This window comes from Etheostoma cragini, chromosome 7 (assembly GCF_013103735.1).
Source record: "Etheostoma cragini isolate CJK2018 chromosome 7, CSU_Ecrag_1.0, whole genome shotgun sequence".
NCBI classification, from domain to species: domain Eukaryota; kingdom Metazoa; phylum Chordata; class Actinopteri; order Perciformes; family Percidae; genus Etheostoma; species Etheostoma cragini.
The window spans coordinates 5,889,974-5,900,087 of NC_048413.1; the positions used below are offsets into that span (position 1 = coordinate 5,889,974).

A 10,114-nucleotide genomic window follows, 5' to 3' on the forward strand; every position below is an offset into this window, starting at 1 on the left:
AGGAATGCTTCCAGCACCTTGTTGAATCTATGCCACGAAGAATTGAGGCAGTTCTGAAGGCAAAAGGGGGTCCAACCTAGCATGGGGTACCTAATAAAGTGGCCGGTGAGTGTATATGCCCGGAGAGCTCTTAGCATATGGTGTGGAAGCTCAGAGCCATGTAACTTGCCTTCTGAGTAAGCATTTGTGTTTTTTTTAGTTGGGACAAAAGGAAAATGAAAGTTATTGATGATGACAATCCACTTCAAATCCAACTAAAACTTGAGTATGTCATTTCTGATTCTTGTTTATGTTGATTTGGGATTATTCCTCAGGGTCAGGGTTTGTGGTTTTTGAACATGAAAAGTTTGTATATACTGTATGTGGTGGAGGTAACTATGTTTTCCCTTAGTTCATTACAGTAAAAATACATAATAAGTTGAATGTAAGACACAGCTAAAGTCCCCAAAGAAAATCCATCTGGGCATTAATTATTAATCAAACAGCTCCGGGTTTGGTCTCTTGATTATTTCAAAGATGGAGGCTTTGGCTCTTTAGTTTTTCAGCATTTTACATTCAAGTAAGATTTAAGAAATGATCGAGCCTGTGTCCAAAACTATAGGCAAAATGTGTAAATGCTAATTTATGTGTCTATGTAATGAGCACAGCTATCCACAGTGGTCTAGATGAGTTGTTATTGCCAGGTCATTACAGTGCATGCTATTTCCTCCATTTTTCGGCAAACAGTGTTCACGAATGAGTAATGAAGACTTGAGGAGACTCACTGTGTGCACTGTGCATTCATTTGCTGCGGTTAAATGGCTTGTTAGCAGCACAGCCTACTACTCTCTTTTTCTCCCTCCCCAGCATGATTGGGAGGTAATTGTCTTCGATATGCATCATTGAAATACTCCCAGAAAGCACTGAACTGCCAGAAAAACACAGCAGCAAAACAGTGGAGACAGCCTATCTCTCTCCGTCAGATTTGTTGTTCCTAACAATTAGTGGGGTTGTTTTTTCTTTCTGTATACATTCTGATCAGTGGAAGAAGGATGGAGGTGAGATTTGGCCATCAATTCTGATTTTCCTTCAGGCGGACATGCTATTGAATACAGCATGAACAAAAGTTGCTACGTACCTTTTTCAGTTGCAGGTTATTAAGGTCACGTGTTTCACATTGCAAGTTTCCACATCTTTTGCCAAACAAACTGTCTGCATAACTCCTTTGTGTTTTTTGTATTTTACCATATTTTCCACATATTGAGAGTCAGACAAATCTATGTTGAATTGGGCTAAAATGGATATTGCCGGAATCAAGCAGCACCTTCAAAAAAGTAGGAACTTCTCCACAGAGGGCTTAAGGGGTGGCCATTTAAATCAGGTATAAACACACATATTTTCTTGTGTAATCTGCCCGTACACAAATATCAGCATGTTAGCATTGTGAGTATGTTAGCATGCTGATGTCAGCATTATTTCACCATTGGGCCTACTTCCTGTGCAGCCTCACAGGGCTGCTAGCAGTCTTTTCTGCATGGGTGAGAAGTATAGTTAGTTATATTTTTTCCTTCTAAAAATCTAACTTTCCCTTTATAATTAGACTCTTAATAAGTCCCTCTATCTTTAGATAATAATATTTTGGTGGTGAGGGTCCCAGCTCTATAGCTGCTGAGCGCAGAGCGGCAGCTATCTTGGCCTGAAGAGTCCATGGGAAGCTAAATCCTGCAGAGCAAAGCCTGGTTCATGGATAAATGAACATGATCCTTAACCATGCTGAACTTCCTCACAAATCTGCTTGGCCTACAGTGCTGTCTGCTTGTCTCATTTCTACAGATTTTTTATGTATCCATCGGGAAGCTAAGAAAAAGGATTGCCGCAGATTGAGAGATGTAGAATCAATATAGGAAGATATACAGAAAATGCAAAACTAACTGTGTGTTTTTATCATTTACTTTCTGTATGTTGAATGATTCTTTAAATTTCCCACAGAAGTTGGTAGCGACCAAAACATAGTTAAAGGGAGAGTGGATATTGGACATACATTCAATAAGTCAATGGTTCTCAGACAGGTTTTTATAATGTGCCCCCTTTGAATATGTATATGTACGCCCTAACCAGCACAACCCATTTTCAGTAGTAAATAAACCTTGCTATATAATAGACAAAATACGCTGTCAGTGTCTAAACAAAAAAATTGAAATGCTATATTTTCAATGTTTAGAATTACTTAATCCATTTGTTGTTTTAGTGTTTCATTATTTCCGGAATTATGCATTGACTTATATTTAAAAAAAGAAAAAAGAAAAAAAGGTTTGCAAGTACCCCCTAGAGGGTACTTTAAAAGTAAGTAATGATGCTCCATAACTGCTGGATGTGCAAACAGACAACTGTTTGTTGGCTATCAGCTTAAAAGGTCACACAGCTCAGTGTGGCGTTTGGCCTACTACCTCCTCTAAATGTAGCTAATGAGATTCTGTCAGGTAGCAAATACCTATCAGAATGGCATACTTCCTCTATACATGCAGTTAAAGGTAGGGTAGCTCATTCTGCTGGTAGGAAATATCTTTCAGAATGGCCTACTATGGCTTATAAATGCCGTTAAAATTAGGGTAGCTCATTCTGTCAGGTAGGGAATATCTATCAGACTGTCCTACTTCTACTAGAAATGCAGTCAAAGGTAGGGTAGCTCATTCAGTCAGTAGTAAAAATATCTATCAGAATGGACTACTTCCTCTATAAATGAAGTTAAATGTAGGTAAGCCCATTCTGCCAGGTGGGAAATATCTTTCAAAATGGCCTACTATGGCTCATAAATGCTGTTAAAAGTAGGGTAGCTCCTTCTATCCGGTATAGTTTAAAGAATATCAGAAGGGCCCACTTCCACTGTAAATGTAGTGAAAAGTAGGGTAGCTCATTCTGCCAGGTGGGAAATATCAATCAGAATGGCCCCCAGGGTAGGTCATTCTATCAGTTAGGAAATATCTGTCAGAATAGATTACTTCCTCTATAAACGTAAATAAAGTAAGGTAGCTCATTCTGACAGGTTGGAAATAGCTATCTGAATGTCATGCTTCCTCTATAAGTGTAGTTAAAAGTAGGGTAGTACTTTCATTCAGGTGGGTAATTATCAGAATGGCCTTCTTCCTCCATAAATGTAGTTAAAAGTATATCATTCTGTGAAGTGTAAATTTTCTTTCCAAATGGCGTACTGCCTCCAAAACATTTAGTTATAAGTAACGCAGCTCACTTTGTGAGGTAAAAAATATCTATTAGAATGGATTACTTCCTCTATAAATGGAGTCAAAAGTAGAGTAGCCCGTTTTGAAAGGTAACAAATATTTATCAGAATGGCCTATTTCTATAAATGTAGTTCAAAGTAGAGCAGCTCATTCTCTCAGTATTATCATTAGAACGGATTTTGTCCTTTATACATTTATTTAAAAGCAGGGTTGCTCATTTTGACAAAAATGTAACTGGAAAACACTTAAATGCTACATTTTAAATGTTTAGAATCACTAAATGCCTTTATCAGTTTAGTGTTTCCTTATTTTAGGAGTTATGCCTGACTGATCTACCTAGGGGTAGTTTAGGAGGAGGCTAAGGTTTCCCTTTAACTGGGCGACAGTGCCTTATGTAACGAATTTAATTGGAAATGACGGATAAAAAAATGCTCATGAAAAATTACTCAAATTGAATTATTTTTTGCAGATTAAACATTCCTCTCCAAATATTTTATATATATATATATATTTATATATTTAATATTTAATTTGCTTGCAAAGCAGAACTAAAACAAATATAATTACAGACAATGTGATCATCTTGTTAAACTGTATTTATTTTGAATGTATTTCATAATCCAGACATTTACACACTCACGAGCACAGTGAATGATTGCTAGTGATGAATATTACACAAGTGACCTAGATATATTTCTTGATTTGATTAGCAGTGGTAAATCACCATAAAACCCTGTATATCAATCAGTTTACCAGCTAGTGTGGGGCCGAGCCATTCGACACTGCATTAACAGTAGCTCACAGTAGCACTCACAGATCAAAGGCCAGAACCTGTCTGCTATAAAAAGCATAGCTGAAGGACAGACTTTGACATCTGGGGATAACTATGTGCGCTTTGAATTTCACACAAATGTGATTACAATGAGATAGGAAACTGGATCTTTGCGTATATGAAGTTGCAGCCTTATACCTTAATGGCTAAGTCAAGGAAAACTATGAATTTAAACCTATACATTTAAAATGACAGTAATCTTGTATTTTTGTGTGTGTACTTTTAAATGTTTCGTACTTGCTATTTTGTGCAAAAAAAAAAGCACTAACAGGATATTTACCTTTAGAAAACAGCAAGAATTCAGAGAGAAAACAATGTGCATCAAGTTTGTGGTAAACGGCTTTTTTAATTGGATGTTTTTTCCCTCCCGGCTACTTAACCAAGATATTTGACGTCTTACTGTGTTTGACATGTGAGAAGCAGCTCTGAGCTGTAAAGTACGTTTTTTTAGTCCCCTCTCAAAGCCTTGAGTCTGGCCTTTTGAGTTGTTGTTTTGATCATTCTACGTTACCTGTGAAGAAGATGAAACGTTGTTACCGAGGTCATTTGGAAACTCCACTTAGGCAGTTTTCTCACAAAATGGCAGCTCTTCTTAACTCAGGAAGCCCACTTTAGCAGGGATTACAGCTTTTTTCAGTCTTTGTTTTTACAGTAGGCCTACTTGTTAAAATATGATGCTGTACTGTTCCATATTGGTAAATGTTTATACTACAAGGGAGCGCTATTGTGCGAGCTATAGAGGACGCATTTGCTTCATTGTTTGTCCCAGTTGTTTTGCCGTAGTTAAGTGAGAAGCTGTCTGACCGTGAGGCTGATGTGTCCGCAGCTGAAAATAAATATACCAAGAACGGCTAAAAGATGATTCATCTCCATTGCCAATTTTCTTTCCTCCGAATACAACGTTAGCTGCAACAACAGTATAACATAACTCAACAGGTTATGGGCCCAGGAGTTGTTCGGAAGATAAGTTTGTCAGTTCCCACCGTTTAGAAAGTCGCAACAGACCGCGTGCTAATGGAGTGCTAGCTAGCTAAGAAAAGAGCAAGCTAACATGGCGGAGCAACGAAGGACATGCAGGTTGTCTCGACTGACGTTCAACGGAGATGAGACTAAGTATGAGCTGTGGGACACCAAAATGTTTATACCTAGAGCAGTTACTGGGGGGTATAGATAACTACAAGTACACACAAACTATAGTGCACGAGGACAATCAGGGAACATTCGCTCTTGCCAAAAACCCTGTAAACAGACGGAGGTGTAAAGATAAAGACATAAAGTACCACTTTACCAGGTCTACTCTGCGCTGTGGGCGGTTGTGGCTCAGTGGAAGAGCGGTTGTCTGCCAATCGGAAGGTTGGGGGTTCAATCCCAGGCCCTGCAGTCCCTTGTCAAAGTTTCCTTGGGCAAGACACTGAACCCCAAGTTGCCCCCGATGCTGCGCATCGTAGTGTGAATGTGTGCGAGTGTGGCACCTTGTACGGCAGCCTCGGCCACAGTGTATGAATGTGTGTGAATGGTGAATGTTTCCTGTATGATGTAAAAGCGCTTTGAGAAGTTGTTAAGACTAGAAAAGCGCTATATAAATACAGCACATTTACATACTGTGAATGAGGGAAGAGTGACTTTGATGTATTGTTCTACTGATAATATGATTGCTGATCTAATGACCAAACCTCTAAGTAAGTTGAAACTGAAGAAGTTTGCAGATGCACTTTTTGGAGATTGATATGTGTATGACAGATCCACATTCATTCTGTTTTTCTGCTTTTGTTAAGAATATGGTAACCTGAGTACAAGTGGAGCTGTTAAAATATGTTCATTGTGTCCTCAGTTGTATATAGGGTAATATGATGCTGTACTGTTCCATATTGGTACATGTTTATACCACAAGGGAGCACTATTGTGCAAGCTATAGAGGACGCGTTTGCGTCATTGTTTGTCCCAGTTGTTTTGCCGTAGTTAAGTGAGAAGCTGTCTGACTGTGAGGCTGATGTGTCCGCAGCTGAAAATAAATATGCCAAAAAAGGCTAAAAGATGATTCATCTCCATCGCCAATTTTCTTTCCTCCGAATACAACGTTAGCTGCAACAACAGAATAACATAACTCAACAGTACTTAGCCATTTAACGTTTACGTTTTGTAGAGTTTGACAAGAGAAGTTAAAGTGAACCGACATCAAAATTTAGTTTGGTTAAGAAATCTGTATACATATATGTTGTTTGTTTTAACAGGTACGTATGTAATCAAACTGGTAATAACCAAAAATAAGACGAAAAATAAAATGTTAAGGTAATATACAGTATTTCTGTATGTACTAAAACTGTTTGTAGTTCAAACAGCCACACAGGCAGTTAACCAGCCAATATTGTTAGCCATCACTTAGTCCGATCCGTGATTTGATTATTTCACGTGACTCCCCGTCACGTACAGATGCCGCTTTCAAATGAGTATGTCTCTTCCGTGTTTATGAGAAGTGTCCAAATTCACCATCACTTAAGTATAAATTTGCGCAAATCTCGAGGGTTACACATTGTGACGTATTTAGAAATAACATAATCAACATTAGGCTGGCTAAAAAACAGATTCAATGTTATCAATGTTCATCCCAAGGTAAGTTCAGACAAAGGTACAGATGGATCCGTTGTGTAGGCAACATATCAACTCGTAAGCCCAGCTAGCATAACAAGTAAGGGAGGTCCACACAACAACGAAGTATGTGTATTTAAGACAACTCAACTAAAGTAAAACACCTTATGTGAAGTCAGCAATCATTGGTGGATGCTGCATGCTTTGGAATTGTAAATGTTAGTCTCGCTTTGCCAGACCCCGGAAGTTGAATGTTATGGCAATTGAATACTGTTAAGTTTGCCATCTTTAACATGAGCAAAGGATTGACTAAACACAATGAAACCATACAAAACCAAGTTGGGTGCCAGAAAGGCACTAGCCTTCCAGGAGGGAGAGGGAGAGAGACATCATGGAATCACCCAACTCAAGTAGTCTCCCAGCAGGTGGGGCCAATCAATCAGAACCAATAGAAAGACAGGCCAAAACGGGCATTTAGACATTTGGCCCAGGGCCGACACAATGTACAGATGTTGGCTGTCAGATAGTTACCAAAACATGTACTAACAGTGTACGCCTTTGTGTGTTTTGTAAGGCAGCTCAGACTCTGACTTAACTCAGAAACTAAAGGGCCAGTTGTTCAAAGGTAAACTAATCGGATTTTGGTTATCGGATTGGATAAAATCTTAAAAATGGGTTGTTCAAAAGGGAAAGAAGGAATCTGAAATCAGATTAGATCACGAAATCCAATCCTAGTTTTAATCTGGATCAAAACTTGTCAGTAGGATTTGGATAACTTTGATCCAAAAAAACTGGATAATCCTGTTCCCAACAGGGGGTAGGATTTCAAGGTGGAGTTCAAGGTGGATTCCAGCACGAAAACTTAGTAAAACTTTAAATTGGTCAAATAATACATTTGTATCATTTAGTGTATATACTTTTTATATTTTGCACTTGACTTGTTTAACCTTAGTTAAGTTTAGTAAAGTAAAAAATAAAATAAAAATACAAATGATCTTGTCCTCATGAAACAATCCCCCAAACAGATGTAAATAACAAACAAACAAAAAATAAAAAATAATAATACATATCTCATTCTTCACCATATATTAATTTCAAGGATACAATCTAATACAAATTTCTGGTCTTTCCTCTTTAGATGAAGAAGAACCCTGAACATTCTACTACTTCACATTTAACTTCTTTTTTTTTTAAGACGTTTTCAAAAATTTCCACAATGTATTTGTTAATGTATATTAGTTCTTTATTTGTAGTGGCTCAGATGAGGGTTCATAAAAGAAATTATGAATGGAAGTGGGAGTTATTTTTGTGTTTTGTCTCAAAATAAACACTTAGAGTGACCCCATCTTGGCTCTTCTACCTGTTCTGTACGCAGCTGGTAGCCTACATTGTGATATGTTGTCCTATTTAGAGCACTGGTAATCCGGATTTGGTAATCTTGAAAACTGTGTATCTGGATCAGGGTGATCCATTCCAATGTTGCTTTGAAAAACCGGCATAAAAGTACAACAGACTACCTGATACTGAATAGCAAAAAATGGAATTTCCAAATCTGAATAATTTTGATCCAGATTAAATATTTTGAACAACTGGCCCAAAATTCTTCAGTTCAGTTATTTTCCTCCAGTCTCTCTCCTTCTTCTTCTTCTTCCCATCTTTGTATATTTATAGGTCCATTCACCCCCAAGTCATGTGCACGTTTTGAAAAAGTTGAAATATTTTGAACTTCCATGGACACGCATCTTTACTGCAATTTGCACCGCTCCGGGCGAATTCATGTCTAATCATCTCTTTCCATTGACTTTGTATGCAGTATTCTGTCTGAACACACAGTTAGACACAAATATACTTAAAACTGTTCTCTTTTAAAGAATACGCTCAACAATTTTGCTTTCATATGAAGTTAGTTTATTCAGTAGTTTACATTTTCTCTGACAAAGTTGGATACAGATACAGATGGAAGCTAACAGCATACGGTAACTTTTTGAAAGCTGATGAAGATTCATCAAGCTAAATCGTTAAATAAAAACAAGCACAGCATGAGCATGAGCAGGAGGATATTCAGGGATCTTTGGCGATGGCTGTCTGATTTACTAATTCAGACCCAGCAGATGAGTTTTTAAATTAATTTGCATTACAATGTGTGTGTGTGTGAGTGTGGTTATGGGGACCCCATCAATAGTACCCTCCAGCTCTTGTCGACATTTACAGAGTTGGCGTGTCATGCACTGGTGGATGGATACAAGGACACTCACCTCAAGTGAAAAGATGGAGAATAAATGAGGGGGAGCAGCTTACTGCAGACATAATACATTTATAGATGCTTACATGTTTGAGGAGTTCTGTGTCATGCAATGTTGTTGAAAAAATAAACAAAGCTAATGTATGTCTTTTTCGGCCTGACATAACCCTCCATGTGATCTAACGCGTTGCATCTTTAATCTGTCTTATCTTTTATTGAGGAACTTCACAGATAAGGATGACAACCCCCTTAACCTCAGCTTCAAGGTTACACCCTGTGGAGTGTTACTCCCAAATGAACATGGGCACTGTCTGAGAAAGAGAGAGATAGAGAGAGGGGGGGGGGGATTAGTCATGCATGTAAATCGCCCAATGGGGTAATCTCAGTGAAACACATGGGAAAAATTTGACTGATGAAATGCTCAAGAAAATAGAAAAGTCCTAAATTATGTTATTTTGTATGGGTTTAATTCAATTTAGCACTAAAAAACTACAACTAAACAACTTTTTGATGGATTTTTGTCCAGATGCTTTTCTAGTTTTAGTGAGCACTCAAACTACTTTGCACACTGCAGGCACCATTTACCCCATTTACGCACACATTAATTCACTGGTGGCTGAGGCTGCCATACAAGGTGCCACCTGCTCATCAGCTAAACATTTACACACATTTACACACATTCACACACCGATGGAACAGCTCCTCCAACAACAGCAACAATAGGAGCAAGACCTTAATGGGACTAGTCCTGACGCCTCCTGGGAACTGGGAATCGGTTCTGTCACTCGTCAGGAAAATTGGACAAAATTGATTCCTAATTTGATGCCAATGCCAATGTGGCCCAATGGTTAGCGCTGTGGCCTCAGAGCAAAAAGGTTCCTTTCTGTGTGGAGTTTGTATGTCCTCCCCATGTTTGTGTGAGCTTCCTCCGGTTTTTTTGCCCTTGATCAAGGCACTGGCTCAGACATGGAGTTTGTCCCTAGCCGCTGTAAATGGCTGCCCACTGCTTCTTTGAGAGATGGGTTAAATGCAGGGAAGAATTTTTGTTACATGTATATGTATGTGACAATAAAGCACTGCACCAGCTGTCCTAGATATCACCAGCAGAGATGGGCCAAATGATCTAGTCATGCATCTCTTCCTCAGTATCTGAACTGTTCTCACATACAGTGGGTACGGAAAGTATTCAGACCCCTTTAAATTTTTCACTCTTTGTTTCATTGCAGCCTTTTTCCA

At 38.5% G+C, this 10,114-nt stretch overlaps 1 long non-coding RNA gene across 1 annotated transcript in view; it reads right to left on the reverse strand.

The window, feature by feature from the left end:
• Positions 1-10,114, reverse strand: part of LOC117947911 — a 19,815-nt gene that overhangs the window by 1,258 nt on the left and 8,443 nt on the right. The window contains exon 2 of the long non-coding RNA XR_004657356.1: positions 8,888-8,891. This is a non-coding gene — a long non-coding RNA (uncharacterized LOC117947911). The remainder of the gene's footprint in view (positions 1-8,887; positions 8,892-10,114) is intronic.